The sequence below is a fragment of the Cygnus olor genome, chromosome 17 (assembly GCF_009769625.2).
Source record: "Cygnus olor isolate bCygOlo1 chromosome 17, bCygOlo1.pri.v2, whole genome shotgun sequence".
Lineage (NCBI taxonomy): Eukaryota > Metazoa > Chordata > Aves > Anseriformes > Anatidae > Cygnus > Cygnus olor.
In genome coordinates this window covers 8341967-8358224 of record NC_049185.1, presented here as the reverse complement: position 1 = coordinate 8358224, position 16258 = coordinate 8341967, and the positions used below count along the sequence as shown (strand labels likewise).

Sequence of the window (16258 nt, the reverse complement as noted above, 5' to 3'; positions counted from 1 at the left end):
GAAGAGATGGATTTTCCAAAATGTCAGAACATTTTGTTTTGACATTTTTCAAAATGAAAATGTTGACATTTTGCAAGAAAAAAATTAATTTAGATTTTAGTTTAATGTTAAATGTGGACTCATCAATAAGAAAACTCAACAAAATAATCCATTTTATGTCAGGTGTTTTATGTCTTGGCTCAAAATTAATTTGGGTTTGGGGTATGTTTAATTAATTAAACTCTTCTGGAAATTACCGGTTTCAGCCTGCCTAAAGTGATACATCCCAGTTTACATGTTCAACCACTGAGACAGAAATTCTACACTTGAATTAAAACAAGGTGGGAGAAGATAAACCAGCTTGAAAGAGCAGCCTTCACTGAGATACAAAGAACAGGTTGGGAGAGGGAAGGAGATGTGCAGGACTCACCAGCAGAGATCACAGAGGAGAAGTGAAGAAAATGGTGTAGAAGCGCACCGAACCCATTGGAAGGGGAGAAAGGGTTTGTATTAAAGTACTGGGGAGAAAGTGTGATGCAGAAGGGGCTTTGCAAAAATGTCCTAATACCCTTGTAACCTCAGGCTAAGCCCAGCTTCAGAAGATATGAATGCTTAAATAAACATGAGTCAATTTATTATTCCTCTGTGTTTCAGAGCTTCCTCACCTTCTGCCTGGCTCATTTACTGCAATTAAATGCTTGTAAACAGATTACACCCTGAAAGCTACGTTTTCCTGGTAAGTGGTCACCTCAACCTCCACTGCTTTGGCTATGGCTAATATTCCCCAGGTCACACTATAATTACTGAATAATTGGACCAAAATGAATAACTGGGTCAGTCTGTTAACAAAACTGTCTCCAGTATCCAAACCATGTAAGCGACTATGCTCTGCTGACTACTGTGACAAGCACTGCTTACACAGTCAGGATAAAATTAGTAATGTCATCATACTTAAATTTTTAAAAAATTGTCGTGAACACAGGACATACATGTGCTGCCATATTAAATCAGTAAGTGTAATAATGAACTCTAAACTCATCTAGTTTTGCTTTCTTGTTGGTTATGGTGCGTACACATTGTGAAACCAGCAAAGTGGAGCCTGCTGTGAAACAGTGCAATTTTCTGGAAATGTAGATAAGCTTCTCCAAGCTATTCTAAGAACTGGGGTTTGATTACCTTGTTTTTAACTTAGTCCAAAATAAGCTGTAGCACTACCTATATAGGCAGGGGATAACTGCAAGAGCAGCAAGAGGACCCACTAACAAGACTGACTTTTTTAATGCTTTGTTTTTAGTGGCGAGATCTGAGCTGAAATACTGCTGACAAGGACAAAGTTTATTACAGCTTCTCAGATGGGAAGCAGGTTTTGAGATGGTGTAGATTAGTGTGACTCCACTGAATCAAGTGGGGTTACCAGTTTATAGTAATTGGTAGTCTTAGCCTGTATTTTCTGTCCTCCTTGGCACTGACTCTGTCAAACTGCATCGATCGTCTCTAGTAGGAAAAAAAAAAAAGAAAAAAACACAGCAGGTGATAATAAATATTCCTCCCACATTTAGGTTAGAAGTTTTTGCTCTCTCCTCAACTGGATTACACAGGTCATTTCTCTCCCAAATTTGTATACCCCTCCTCACTTCCTGCTGCCCTTCCCTCCCCGCCCCCCCCCCAAAAAAATGACAACTGAAAAAAATGATCAAGAAAGGTGAAGCTGTCATGAAAAAGAAACACACAGCCCTAACTGAGCTTGTAGTATGAGTGTCACAAGTGTCACAGCCCAGCAGTGTGCCTTGCGGGCTGGTTTCTCTACGCCCCTTTGGAGAAGCAATGTGAAAATAGACGCGTGCTCTCCCCCAACACACAGCAGAGAGGAAAAGGAGGCCATTGCATGCAAGTCTCTACAGGAAGCCAGTTCTATATTTTTACATAATAATCTCTATTCTGAGCTTTATGAAAAGTTCATAAGAGGAAAGGAACAGAAAGTCACAGTGACAGTGCAAGTAAAACTCAAAGATGCAGAGCGGTACTTAGCAGTGTTTACCTGCTCCAGTAATTCTGATCCCAGGGCAGAGTGCTAAAGATTAGCTCCAGACCTCATTAGGCAAGATAGAATTATGTGGGATAACAAAGTAATACTCGGCTTTCTTTTGCATTTTAAAAGTGGCTTGAGACCTATAAAATCCCTTTGAATTTTATTAAAAGTCTTCCGCAATCATTTTTCATCTTGCAACCCTGTTGAGCCGAACTAATAAATTAGCGTGTTATCTGCGTGGATATCCATTAGAGCTTCAAATGAACATTATTAGAGCCAACAAACTAACAGCGCTGGTTCCAAGCGGGGAGAAGGCAGGCTGGTCCACCGAGCAATGGGTACTGAGGATAATGGATGAGGGCATATCTGCCCCATGAGCCCCCAGGAGATGGGCAGCATGGAGAAGAGCTTCTCCAGCTGTCAAAAGGGTAGGCTTTGGACACCCCAAACAGGCAGAAAGAGGCAGGAAAGGCAGGTAAGAACCCACTGGAACTGAGTAATGTACAAAGGCTTCAGTAAAGGCTCATCAGGCTTGTCCTTATTGCACAGCCCAGGCAAATTTTAGTTCACGCTAAACTGGAACCTGCTGCCCACATATAAATTCTGGCTACAGATAAACCATGTGTTTCATGTGAGTTGTCTGCTTCAGCTCAAACCCTGTTCAATGCGAGAAGGCCACAACATGAACACAAATCTTGCAACCTTCTAGCTGCTACAGCTCCAGGCAGCGTAGCGGCAGATAAGATTTGAAGCTGGACTGATATATTCATACTTGGCATCAGCTCCCCCCATGCCTTTTGCTTTTCTTCCTGATGCTGACACTGAAGGCAAGAAGGCAAGCACAGTGTGATACTTTTTTGCTCCTTTGCAAATCTCATGAACAAACGGACAAACTTAAAAAATAAAAATAAAAATGTTGGGGTGTGAAAAGCAGGTGTAATTTGGAAAGTACGTGCTGGGAGATTGTCTTCTTAATAAGATTCATCAGCAGTGCTCTTGGCCTGTGAGTGCTGTTTGCTCAGTGGAAGCTGGCAGGATGCTGGCTACCCCTCTCACTGTCCTGAGCCCTGAAGCGCAGAGGGTGCCAGATCCAGGCCCCATCAAGGTAACTGCAGCAAATGGCCAGGCAGAGCTGCTGCAGCCCCTGTGCTCCCCTGCCAGTCCCCAGCACCGAGCCAGAACTGCACACCCTGTCCTCCTCCTCCTCCCACGTGCCCTCACTAATTTATTTCTGTCCCCTGCCTTTGGGCAGCTGCTTGCCCACACGAGCAGGAACCTGACTGCTAAAGCACCAAAACTCCTTCAAAACACAACTTCCCCCCAGGCAGGTGCAGGAGAGAGAGTGCTGAGGGAATTTGCTTGCTCTTCAAGGTATATTTCTGGGATTATTTCCCCCTCCCAGCCACTCTGATTCCCACGACCCCGTCTCCAAAAGGGCAGGCAGCCCAGGTGCGTCCCGCAGGGCGCTGTGCAGCCAGCCGCTGCAGCTGCTGACGTTTCGGCTTCCCTTGGAGTAAGCTAATCACAAGGCAGGGATTTAAGGGAAATGTCATCACATGCTGCCTGGTTCACTGAACCACAGCAGCTTGGTCATGCTTCCCTGGACTCTTTCTCTCAACACTAAAGCCCCAGCTCCCTCTTCCAGGGCTCCAGTTCCTGCAGCCCCATCCCATGTAACCAGCACCCTGACAAAAACATACACATATATTCCTCTACCCCCACCCCCCCAAAAAAAAGAAAGAAAATGCTCCTGTACGAGTTGAGCCTCATGATATGCTACGTGCTGCCCAGAGTGAATTTCAAGATAAATCTCCTCGCTGCTGCTCTTCCCCTGGGGTCACGCAGACACCATTTTAGTGCGTCTTTATTTCCAGCCTTCCTCCTCTTTATCTAATTCTCTTTCACCTCCCACTCCTATCCTTTATCCCTCTTCTTCTATTCTTTTCTAAGAGGAAAATGTTTCTTTTTACTCTCAATCTCTGTTCCTTTCCTCCTGTCATTCCCTTCATGTCTCAACCACGATGATATTTTTGTTCATGCAATAACTAGTTTGCTCTTTCTCCTCTTCCTGCTGGGCTACTTTGATCTACTGTTCCTGTGCCTGTTTTACACATCCCTTTTCTTCCCGCCAAAGACACATCAGTCTATTTCCCATCCCCTCCTCCTTACTCATTTCTCTTTTCCTGCTCTGATCTATTCTTGCTACACCAAACTCGTTTCATGTGTAGATAACTTTAAGATCTGCTCTGCTGCCCCAGTGAGCATTGCAGTAACTACAGGAGGATACGTCTGTCAATCCAGTCACCCTAAGCCAATTCAGGATTTAACACCCCTCCTTACCCATGCTTTACTGAGAAGGACACCTGATTTCCGAAGGAAAACCCAGCCCTGGAGCATTTAGAAGGACAATAGCTCAGTCACTTGCAGGTTCAGCAGCACATCACGTTGCAGCAGAGATCTGGAAAAGCCCCAAAGACCTGTCCCAGCCACTGCATGGACCTCAGCAGGAGGAGTGCCAGCTGACAGGAGTGGCCCTTTTATTGTCCATAGTCAAGGAAATCCCCTGAAAATGAATACACTTCACTTGTAGCCCCGTGGGAGCACAGAGAGAAGAACTTTGAGCTGCATGCTCTCAGTTACAATAAATCACAGCAAGATTTGGTGTCACGCAGGAGGGAGCCCACTGGCCCCCACACAGTGGGAAACCTGAGGGTGAAAATTACTCTTCCCCTCCACATGACAGCTATTTACTAACCTGTCCTTTGTCCTGGGAATCTGTAAGCAAGGAGAAAGAAGAAAAGTCTAAAAATCATGCTTTTCCACCCTGTGCCAAGCAAGATAATAGCGGATTCTGAAATGTCTCCTCCAGATGAAAACTCACTTCTATCTGACTTGGCCACTTTTGGGGGACAGCAGATAAACAGCAGGAAAAAAATGACATGAGAACTGCTGCAATATTCCCTCCAGAGACTGAATAACTCTTCCTTGGGGGCAGGCATTGTGAAAGAAGGCCTTCTGCAGCTGGAGCACTTGAACGCAGAGCACAAATGGCATTTGGTGCCCAGCAAGTGCCCCCCCTTAACTTGGGCTGGCTTCTAGGCTGTTTGCCCAGCTGCCTTACCTCCAGGATTTGATGAGCAGCACTTAATCTGAAGGTTGTAACAGAGAGTTTTGGCAACTTCAATTCATAGAGCATCATCCAATGATTTCATTAATGCTACAGAGCTATGGGACTGGCAGAAACATTGGTACAAGGGCCTGGAATGACAAGAAAAAAAGGGCTTACTTCATTTTTGTTTGTTCCAAAGTGGAAAATACAGGAACGTGGTGGTGTGCTTACTGCAAAAGGGCTGGTTTACCACTAAACTGAATCTGAGTTAAAAGACCCTGTTGATAACAAATGAAACAAACTGTTAATTCACCGGAGTTGTTGCAATAATAGTTCCAGAAACCCAGCCTTGCTTTCTTTTACCTTGCACACACTGCCATGTGAATCAGCACTCCCAAGATGGTGACTGCATCCAGACTCATGCAAAGCCCAAATTTTCCTCCCTGGTCCCCAGCCCCATATCCTCCAGGCTCACTATTGACAGCAGCCTGCAAGTGAGCTTTGTGTGCGTTCAAGCACCCATGAAATAATAAAGTGGCCACAGCAATCTTTCTGTCATTTCAAAGGTCAGGTTCAGGCTGCCCTTTGCATGCCCCAAATCTAAACCTGGTTTGTGGCTGAGTGAAAAAAAAAAAAAAAAAAAAAAAGAGATGAAGCAACTCTCAGCCATTGCTTCACACATACTCACACACACAGTGCATTGTTCGATAGTAATGGTCTGAAACATACTTCCACAAGACTATAACAGCATCACTTAGAGTCATTATACAGGGATAATACAGCTCAGTTGGGCAGCATGAGGTCTGATGTGTCTTTTTTTTTTTTTTTTTTTTTTAGTACTGAAAGGAAGAACTGGAAGCCTCATGAACTTTGTCAGCCCATCCTAAATAAGTCCATTGAAATAAAAATTACTCAGCTCAATCTCTGGGATCTCGATCTCTCTGTTGAATAAATACAGTTATTTGTATATACAGAGGAACAGTTCAAGTACCTGACAAGCATCTGTTGCTATTTTGGCATCTAAGTGCACCTGCTGCAAGAGGGCACAGGTCTCCTGCATCCTAGATGCCATGGCTGTGTCTCAAATGCTCTAGGGCATCTAAAATGTCACAAGACACCTACATTTGGGCACCTGATTCACTCCCCCATGGCTCTGTAATAGCAGGTGATGTAACGTGATAAATCTCAGCGTGCAAAGTCTCTCCTCCACACAATTCCTAGCCCACCTCTGACCGTGAGTATGTCAAGGCCTCACAAAATTAACTCTTGGTACCAAGCCAGTTGATTTGACTAGAAAGGTACAATAAATATTAATTAGGGTACTTATGTATGACATAGACATAGTATATATTTGGGTCTCCCCTTTGAGGTTCTGCTTACCACTTGTGACCAAATTTCTGTCCTCAGAGATAGTAACAACCTGTGGACTCAGATCAGGCTATGGTCAAAGGTAGCATGTGTTCTTAAATTGAAATGACACAGGTTGATGGAGAAGAAAGATAATTTCATTATCAGATGCTGAACAAATCTTGTCATATAAGAAAACACCTTAACGTGGTGCCAATGGCAAATATAAGTAGATACCTCAATAGCTATCATCGCTGACTGAACCGTATGAATAACCAACACAATTGCTGTGCTAGAAAACAGCTTTTGACCTGCTGGTAACATTTCATTTTTAACTCAGCACTAGCCACAAAACATAAGTCTTTTGAACCTGGAAAGATATATACACTGCACATGCAGTGAACTCCTAGCCTTGAGGCTGAACGGTGCCTTATTTGGTGAAAATTGATTAGATTTGTCAGGTGAATAAAATTCTTTATTAAATTTGCCTGGTTGAAAGTATGCCTGTGTATTTTAGTTTTTCATTAGAGCATCACTGAATTTGTCTGAAGTAGTTAAGAATATCATAAGTGATACATCAGTAACAATTGGACCAAGCCACAGCAAAACCCCCTGAGGAGAGCATGCCTTGCCTATGGAACTGAAGTCTAAATGCTGCTGGTTTCAATTTCTGCCCACCAGAGGGGAGCAGAAGAGAAATTAGGCTGGAAAAATGTATTTTTGTTTAAAAAAAAAAAACGACGACATAAACCTCAAACCCACCTCTCCCTGCTCATACACATACACAAACAGCACCAAGGTGGCCAGCACAAATATTTCAGAATCAGCTGCAAAGTTCAGCAATGAAGGTTGGATGCACAGATTGTGGCCAGGGCATTTTGTGGAGCTGCCCGTTGTCCTTCCCGCTCCTCTCCTCCCTCTGCTCCCCACCACGCTCTCAGCACACCACACATCTGACATCCTATGCCTGGGGAATTCATTTCAGTTGCCCGGGTCTGATTTCTAATTATGATGCAGGATGCATGGTTATAAATTTCCTATGGGATACTCATTATATAGAGCATATGAATGTGCTGTAATCAGGCGTATTTGTTGCTATGGAAAAACACAGCAAGCATGCAGAGCCTTCTGTGTGGCATCTTTAGTGTCCCTGCACTTGGAGTACTTGGATTCCTTGGCAGCGTGTGGCATAGCAACATGTTATCTGGCACAAAACCCAAGGACATTACAAGTTTCAACTGGAAAACTTGCAGGGCTCGCTAGTCTGCTGCATTTTCAAGGGGTGTTAGACTTAATGATTTTGCATTATTCCCTTTTAAAGTGAAGAGATCAAAGAAAATAGCACGGGCAGCATGAGGTTGTAACTGTGACCTTTCCCTCCTCCTTCCTAAAGCCTCTTGTCTTACTCTCATATACACCAGCCACATCCATTTTAGGAGGGGAAACAGCATTGTGTGACAGTGTATTCAAACTTGCCATGCTTAAATAGAGCTCAGCTTGACTTTCTGTGCCCAAATACACAGGTATTAGCTTGAACACTACATAGGGCAATGCCCAGGTAGCAGATGCTGTGCTGAAAAGAGAAAAGAAGAAAAGAGAAAAGAAGAAAAGAGAAAAGAAGAAAAGAGAAAAGAAGAAAAGAGAAAAGAAGAAAAGAGAGAAGAGAGAAAAGAGAAAAGAAGAAAAGAGAAAAGAAGAAAAGAGAAAAGAAGAAAAGAGAAAAGAAGAAAAGAGAAAAGAAGAAAAGAGAAAAGAAGAAAAGAGAAAAGAAGAAAAGAGAAAAGAAAAGAAGCACCATGCTTATTAATTAAATCCCCTGCTAATCCCTTCTGGAAGTGGCTGGTGGAGGTGGGGAGGGTGCCCAAGAGCAGTTCTCTCTGCACTACTGAATTAATGGGTCTTGGTGGCACATGGAATCGCTCAGACCATTTGTTTTATGCCTCCCTTATTTTAAAACACTTAACCCGAGGCCAGGCCCACAGAGCTGGAGCGCATTCCTCGGGGGCTCACACAGTCTCCATAGGGAGGCAGAGGCAAAGCCATCTCGCCCTCTAGCATGCTCGACTGCTCATCCAAAGCTGCACTGCACCTGCATCAGGTATGGCTTTCCCCATGATTGCCCAGGCAGTGGGACGGGCTGCAAACTAGAAGAAATAGTAAAGGACACATAACAGCTTCTTACAGTCACTAATATTTGCTCAGGGCATGATCCAAAGTCCGCTGGAGGAAATGGGGAGAGAAAACTCACTTCCATCACCTTTGAGTATTAGCCAGTTCCCTATTTCTCGAGGCTTTGACCCAGAGTCAGCTTTTCATGGCACTGTGCTTGATGTGAGAAGTGAGATGGTGTAGCTGCGAAGAGCTGCCAATACCGTATCGATGGCTGGAGCAGCTGCCATGCGAAAAGCCATCAGAGCTGCCCAGCAGAGCCTTGGTGGTGAACCAGGGATCATTAGCACCACACTCCTTATTCCTGAGAGAAAATTCACTGCAGCCCTGGGAAATTCCTATACCCCCATTTGTGGCAGGCAATTTAGAATATATTGTCTGGAAATAAAGAGGGCCAGGCAGGCTTAAGCTGTCATAATAACCACCCCTGCTTAAACACTTAAATGTTAAATGCAGATGCAATGAAGAGTGGAGTGTTTTTTCTCCAAAACGTGAGTCTACCCATATTGTATTACAGCAGCACTTGCATTTCTGTTCACCTCAGGCTGGAGGAGAGATCTAATTTGTACTTGTTACCTTAGCCTTGCTGTCCCTATGCAACGAATAAAGATAGAACACATTAATCTCTATTTTCTTCTCTAAATTGGGCACCAGTCCATTGGATTGAGTGGCGTTAAGCAGGGCTGCCACCAACTATTTTTGTGATTTCTACCAAGACTAACAACTCCTACTTCAGGAGAAGGATTTTAGAAAAATAGAAGTGTGTGTGTGAGAGAGAGAGGTGTTGAAGTTGTCAGGCTCAGAGAGATGCTCTGCCCTCCCCAGCTTCCTCTGTCCCCATTCCCTCGCCTGAACTCCCTGGGGATAAAACCATGCTATGGGCACCGAGGACGGGGCTGCCCAAGCCAGCAACAGCAGCTTCTGCAGGCAGCCAGAGCGGGACCCCACTGGCTTGTTCTGCTTCAAAAAGCAATCTTTCCTTGCCTGATTCCCACACAGCCATCAAGAGCTGAGACCCTTCAGAAGGACCAAGCATGCAGAGGTGGCAGGAGGAGCTGTAGCAAGCCAGGAGGTGAAGGTGACACGCTGGCCACAAAGGCATCCATCTCATTGCTGCGTTTGGTGACAGAGCTGAGAAATCCCGTAACATAGGAAATCCAAGCAAATAAAAATAAGATGGAAACCTCCCCATCTGCATGGCCCATACATGAGTTGACCAAAAGGGATGGTCTTACCATGTAATCCTCTGCTAGGAGAGCCACCAGACAACTAGAGAGTGATGGATCTTCCCAGATTCAACCAGCCTGTGCTGCTGGTTGGCTTTGGCTAGCCTGAGTGCAAGTTGGGAGCGTGCCAGTTCTCATGGAAAATGCCATAGAAAGAGGTTTCCTCACAGCGCAAGCCTCTTATATCTGCCTGGAAGAGGCTTGTCCGGAGAGGAACATGCAGCCAATGCAGGATGAGGCCATCCAGTGTCACTGCCATTCTTGTGCCTTTTTTCCACTACTGCTTACTTATTACCCATGAAGTCCGAGAATCTTGGGGTACTTCATCAAACCAGATTACTACCCCCAATCCTGTTGCTCCTGAAGACTGGCACCCAGAGAATAAAGACTAACAGGGCTCTTTCCAGTCCCAAATGAGGCATTGAAGAAGTCAGAGCTCAGTTTGGGCTTGCTGCCCCACTGGGAGAGGTGGCATTTCCTCCAGACAGTACTCCCAGCTACAGCCTCCAAATTCATTTTCTCCAAAACACAGGCAGAGACACCGCAGCACATCACATGTGGGCAGCAAACTGAAGGTAAACAGGAGCTTGCGCTTGACTGCCACAGCAATGCAATCTCCATTAATTCATTCACCCAAAGAAATTGTGATTCATTTACCTGCTAGATCATCCAGACTACAGTGAATTTTGGGGAGGCCCTGTCACCCGTGTATTTGTACAGCACCTCACATAATGCCTTCCCAACATCTCAGATGGCATAAAATATAAACCTACTAGCTTCATAAAAATTTACCAGCACCTCAAGCTCATAACTCTCCAGAATAAGTGCATTGCTGAAAACTAATGTCTCGACAAAGAGCCCATGATATAAAACCAAGCTGACAACAGACCAGCAACTGCCATGCTCCCAAACACATAGCAAGCAGGCAGGTTTATGGTGAAGTGTCATTCATCAAACTTGAAGGAAAACCGTCCAAAACATTCTTGGTTTTGTTAGTATAGCTTTTCGCAATGCTTATAAATGAGAAACTTGACAAGAAATGTGAATGCACAGTTTCTCAAACAAAACACACACAAAAGAGTGAAATTCCCCTCCTACTTCAAGGGAAAAGTGTCTCATTTGCTGATGCCAAATACTGATTTAAAACACTGTCAGATACAGACCACTAAAACTTCCCGTAATGAACTGTGGTTTTCAGTGTTGGTAAGAAACCTCAAAACACAACAGGAAATGAGGCAAAGGTTTTGTTTTGCTCCCTCCCCCTACCCCCAACTGTTGCTTATATAAAGGGGAAATTGTTATCATTTATTGCTAAATCCATAACTCAGAAAAAAGATCTGGTCTTCCCATTTTTGCCACCATAGCACAAACCCCTCTGTGTGTGCCTGGAAGAGCAGCACCGAAAGGTGCAGGTCAGCACTCAGCCAGGTGTAAACGTGAGCAGCAACTCAGCTGCTCAGTGCAGGTCTTTCAAATGCTGCTTTTCTGGAAAAGTATAAAAAATATTTTTCCTCTGTCAGTTGCATCTTGCCAGCAGTGCTGCCATGGTTACGATTTGGGGCTTTTGTTTTAATGTTTTTTTGCTTTTTGACTCCGCTGAATTTGTTTTTTCTCTCTCTGCTGAAGTGTTTGATAACGCTATCTGGCTTTTCTTTCCTCAACCAGAGAAAATTCTTGCCTAGAAAAGTTTTGGAGAAGTGATTTTGTCTTGCCTTTTTTTTTTTTTTTTTCCCTGCACATGTTTCTCAATACCCTCCTTCCCATCCCAATAGCTTAATAACAAAATTGTGCCACAAAACAAATGTGATGAAGAGCAAAGAAGTAACAGCTTCTGAAAACCATGCAGTAGTGGGAGCAGGAGCTGGGCAATGCAGCAAGCTGCTGTATTACAGCACCTGTTTCATACACTGGATAACAGCAACAATTCACATAAGAAGCAAAAAGAGCTATTGCAAGCTCTCTTATTTCTTGCCTGAGAGTATCCATGTTTCAAAATGATGATGAGCAGCTATTGGGACAGTACCAGTAAACAAATACTGAAAAAAAAATACCCCAAAAGATGACCATCATTTCTGCTTTTAACTTCTGGACTGTGTGTCAAAGCTCCTCTGACTTCAGTGCTCAAAATTAGTGACAATTTCCTGATTCATTACATTTCTTCAACTCAGAATCAAGGGAGAATACAAATATCTGGGGTTGCGCTCCTAGTCTCGGGGACTGGTCACGCTCCCAGACTAAGTTTACAAAACTTGAGATAAAGTATAAAATCTACTTTCTGCAACAAATTGTGCCTAGAAACTACAGGAAAATCTGTTTTAAAATCCATGGAAATATTTGCAGACATTATTTCCCCAACTGCATTCAAATTAGCTATGAATATGAGCTATTAACTAAAGCAATATTAGCATACTTACAGCAAAGCATCTATTGGCATTATTAGTCTCTGCCTGTGTCACACTGCACATATTCTCAAAGGACAGAAAATACACAGGACCAGCTCTTTGAAGTGAGTGGGAGTGTTGTTATCCCATGAACAAGATTAAACATAATAGACGGGGGGAAAAAAATGACCTTGTTTTTGAGGACAGAGTCCAAAGAAAGAACAGTAAAGATCCCAGGGCTGCGGCAGTTCAGTAATTCAGCCAGAAGGTGCCATAAATAAGGTCCACAGGCCAGGATACATTAAGGAGGCATGAAGACAGTTTTCCCAGGGATAGAGATGGTAATCTCTGCTTAGCTGCAAAGGGCTGCAGCTGCTGAATAATTGCTTCAATACCAGCAGTTCCAGAGTCACCTTATCAGACTGCCCTGTCCTGCCCTTGGAGTGGGAGGTTAAGATCCAGGAACAGAGAGGATTTTAAAGGAACAAAGGAAAGATAACTGGAAGGAAGAGGAAGACCCCTGTTTGCTTCCCATTATACTTCCAGTTTAGAGAGATAAGGCTATTTTTCTTTTCCTCAGAGCATTAAAAAGGAAGCAGGTTAGCTGTGTGGGCTACAGTCTTCCTCCTGGACCACAAGGGAGAGGGAAGCAAGGAGCTCGGGTCATCCAATTTCCTCCTTAAGACTAGCTCCATGTCCATCCCAGTGCCCAACCACTGATGTGACATTAATGACACCAACTGTCCTAGAGGTGAGCAAAGTCTCTTCCAGGTAGAATTGACCCCAACATAGCAATTCCCTATTTCAGGTGAAAAATCATCAGTTTCTACCTCTTTTGCTTGGCTAGGGTGGGAATTTTGGCAGTAGGAAATAGCACAGGTTTATTAGCTGGGGCTCAGCAGTGCACTGATGCTGCTCTACAACTTCCAAATAGCAATGACATAATACCCAGCAATTCAGCACACAGGAGTTCATGTGTGTCTTTGCTGGCCTGAAAGAAAATATCTTGAGAACATAACAATAAATAATAAAAAATAAAACTACACCTTTTTAACCTGCACCCAGCAGCTGTGTGACAGAGGACATACAGGTTGGAAGAGGGGACCCAAGAGCTCTGATGAAAATGTTGAACCCTTTTTTGTTTTCAAGAGGGACAAATGCATTGGTAAGGTGTGCTACTGCAGCAGTACTGTGCATAGAAAGTACCTTTCCAGCAAATCCTCCTCTCTTGGCAGCAGAACCGTATCCTGCCTCCGGGCTAACAGGTTTTGGAGTGGTTGGAGACTCTTGTCTGCAGGGCACATTGCAGGCAGCAGTGCCTGGGAGCAGGCAGCCCTGTGCCCGTCCTCACACCCTGGCAGAGCCACACCAAGGGACACCACCAGTGGGTGCAGCAGAAGTCCTAGAACAACACTTATCAGTGGTTATCTATGGTTACGCTTGATTTTGTCAGACAGCACAGCATATTGATGATGTCAATTCTTAAACCACAGCTTAGCATAATTCTTAGGTGCCTTGATAAGTCTCATTGAACTCACAGGAAATTAAGCTGATGATTATCTAATCAAGAGCACAGACAGCAATAATTTTCCCTTATCTCCCCATCAGCCTAGGATCTCAAAGCAATTTACAGAATGAGTAAGTCAAGACATGTAACTACTCTCCAAGGGATGATACTGTGCCCATTTTACAGGCAGGGAAACCAAGGCACACAGTTTCCAGGCAGAGGTCTGCATGGCTTCCCATTACATTGTAAATAGACTCACTGAAACCAAAGGGATGAGATTTGTCTCATGAATGAAAGGAATGTAGATGGCCCCAAAGGTCTGCATAGAGTTATAGATGAGAGCACAGATGAGACAGGAAAAGATCTAAGGAGCACCAGCTTCTCAGTGCAGTGATGGACCTGCCTCTTACAGGCACACCCAGAAAGTCTTTCTCTCTCTCTTTATGAATAGGTACATATACATGTTCCTCTGAAATTCATTCTTACATTGCACTGTTGACTTATCGGCCCTCTGCAGCAAGGGAGGGGTGATGGATTCACATTAATGTGCATCCCGAGAAGCAGGCACATCCCCAGGGGAGCAGCATGATTCATTTTTAATGATACTTCCCTGAGTCCGTAGGCCCCATAAGCCAAGAATTACAAGCCTTGAAAGTCATCATCACTGACTGAGCTGTTGCTGGTGAAGGAGGGTTTCCAGCCCAAGTGGGAGTCATTACAGCAGAGGGATCTTTTTAAACTAAGTGACAAGAATATATTAGGGGAAGGAAAATTACACTTTTCAACAACTGAAGAAAAGAAGGAAAAAAAAAAAAACAACTTCCTGACAGAAATTCTGATTCAGAAACATGACAAGAAGGCAAATTGCTTCCCCCATCTATGCTGCATGGAGCAAACCTACACACATAGGTCAGAGGCCTAGCAAGAGCCTGAGGCTAAACTAATTATTGTGATTTGCTCGTCTTTTGTAATTAATCTAGGAAAGGCTTAAGGCTGTTAGCAGCTTTAAAGAAGTAAATCTGAAGGACCAATTAATTAAAAACAGCAGTGCTTAATGAGGACCTTTTGGTTCTCTCATGTTGATTGTTATATTTGTTGAAAGTTAGGTTTCCGCTGTCTGTCAGATCTTGTCTGGTCTTGTAAAATAGATCTTCTAACTTGGTGCTTAACCACTTGACACTGGAACAAAAGCTTTCGATTACAAAGCAATTTGTGGGGATTATAATGGAATGAGCTACACCCACGCTCCCTGATTTAACAATCAATTTGAAGCAACATTCGGTTCAACCAAGAAGCCTTAAGGACCATGAAACTATTGCTCGGATCTCCTGGTACCTCTCCTCCAGTCTGGACCTCATGGATGTTAGTAGTGGAGATAGACTGAAGCATACAACTGAAATTCTAAGAGAAAATTTCCTCTTTTGAAAACAAATACGGATGCTTTTTTTCCTTGCTCTTAGTCTTAACTTTACAACTAAGCACCCATCTGCCTCCACGTTTTCTGTGCAAGTGTACATCTAGTGAAGACCAGGAGAATCATGGCTTTCTCTAACCCATAAGTGAAATTCAGTTGAACATCATAGAGATTAAGCTGTGGCTTTATGATTATGTTTCTGCTGTACTCTTGGGCGTGGTCTGAAAGTTATTTTTAGGACATCCTATGCAATTGTTTTATGCAGGAAAAACAAACAAACAAAAAGCCTTTGATGCTCTAGTTTATTTATTCAGAACAAGTAATTCACCTCAAGAACATCCTTTTTTTGTTTTTATTAAGCTGGACCTACATAACAGTCCTGATAGCAGAGTTCTGCCATGGGGTGGAAACCTGGACCAACAGGTTACCTAAAGACCCTGAGCATCTCACAGAGAACAATATTATTCTCTAAGTGAGGCACCTGTCATTGGCAAAAGCTGGGACCCTTCACCTATTTGCTGTTCTTGCATAAGAAGTGTAGAAGTGCTTTGTGCTGGGAAAAATAAATAAATAAAAAATAAAATAATGCTGGGAAAGGAGAAAGCAAGTATAAAAGGAATAAAAAGCAGACTACCAACTTAGCCCGAGAAACAGTCTTTTGTGAACAAAAATGGACTATTTTGCCTGGCGAGACAGAGGAAACATATCCATGCTATTCTCTTTCAGACACCTTCTCTGTCATCTGTCCCCACAGCTAGCATTTTTCACATGCAGCAAATTAATTTTACATTCTCAGCAGGCATCCCTTTTAGAGACCAGCCAACTTCCTGATATTTTGTGTTCAGTTTTTATATCAGCAGATCTATTTTAAATAAAAAGCTATGTGTTTTACAAAACATGAGTGCCAGTAACACAGAGGAAGAATGTGACATTTTTCTCCCCAGGATATTTTGACTGACACATGAAAAAGTCTATAATCTTACATAGGCTCAAGCTGCTCATGTTGACATCCAAATGTTTGGTGAAAAAGAGCTTGATTGCCTTCCATGAAAGGTGTAGGCTTCTGATTTAGTCTCTCCCTCACAGGAGGGGAGGAG

General features: G+C 43.5%; 1 long non-coding RNA gene across 1 annotated transcript in view; it reads right to left on the bottom strand.

Annotated features, from left to right (window-relative positions):
• Positions 1-16258, bottom strand: part of LOC121079559 — a 206735-nt gene that overhangs the window by 183154 nt on the left and 7323 nt on the right. Inside the window, exon 3 of the long non-coding RNA XR_005825087.1 lies at positions 13447-13642. This is a non-coding gene — a long non-coding RNA (uncharacterized LOC121079559). The remainder of the gene's footprint in view (positions 1-13446; positions 13643-16258) is intronic.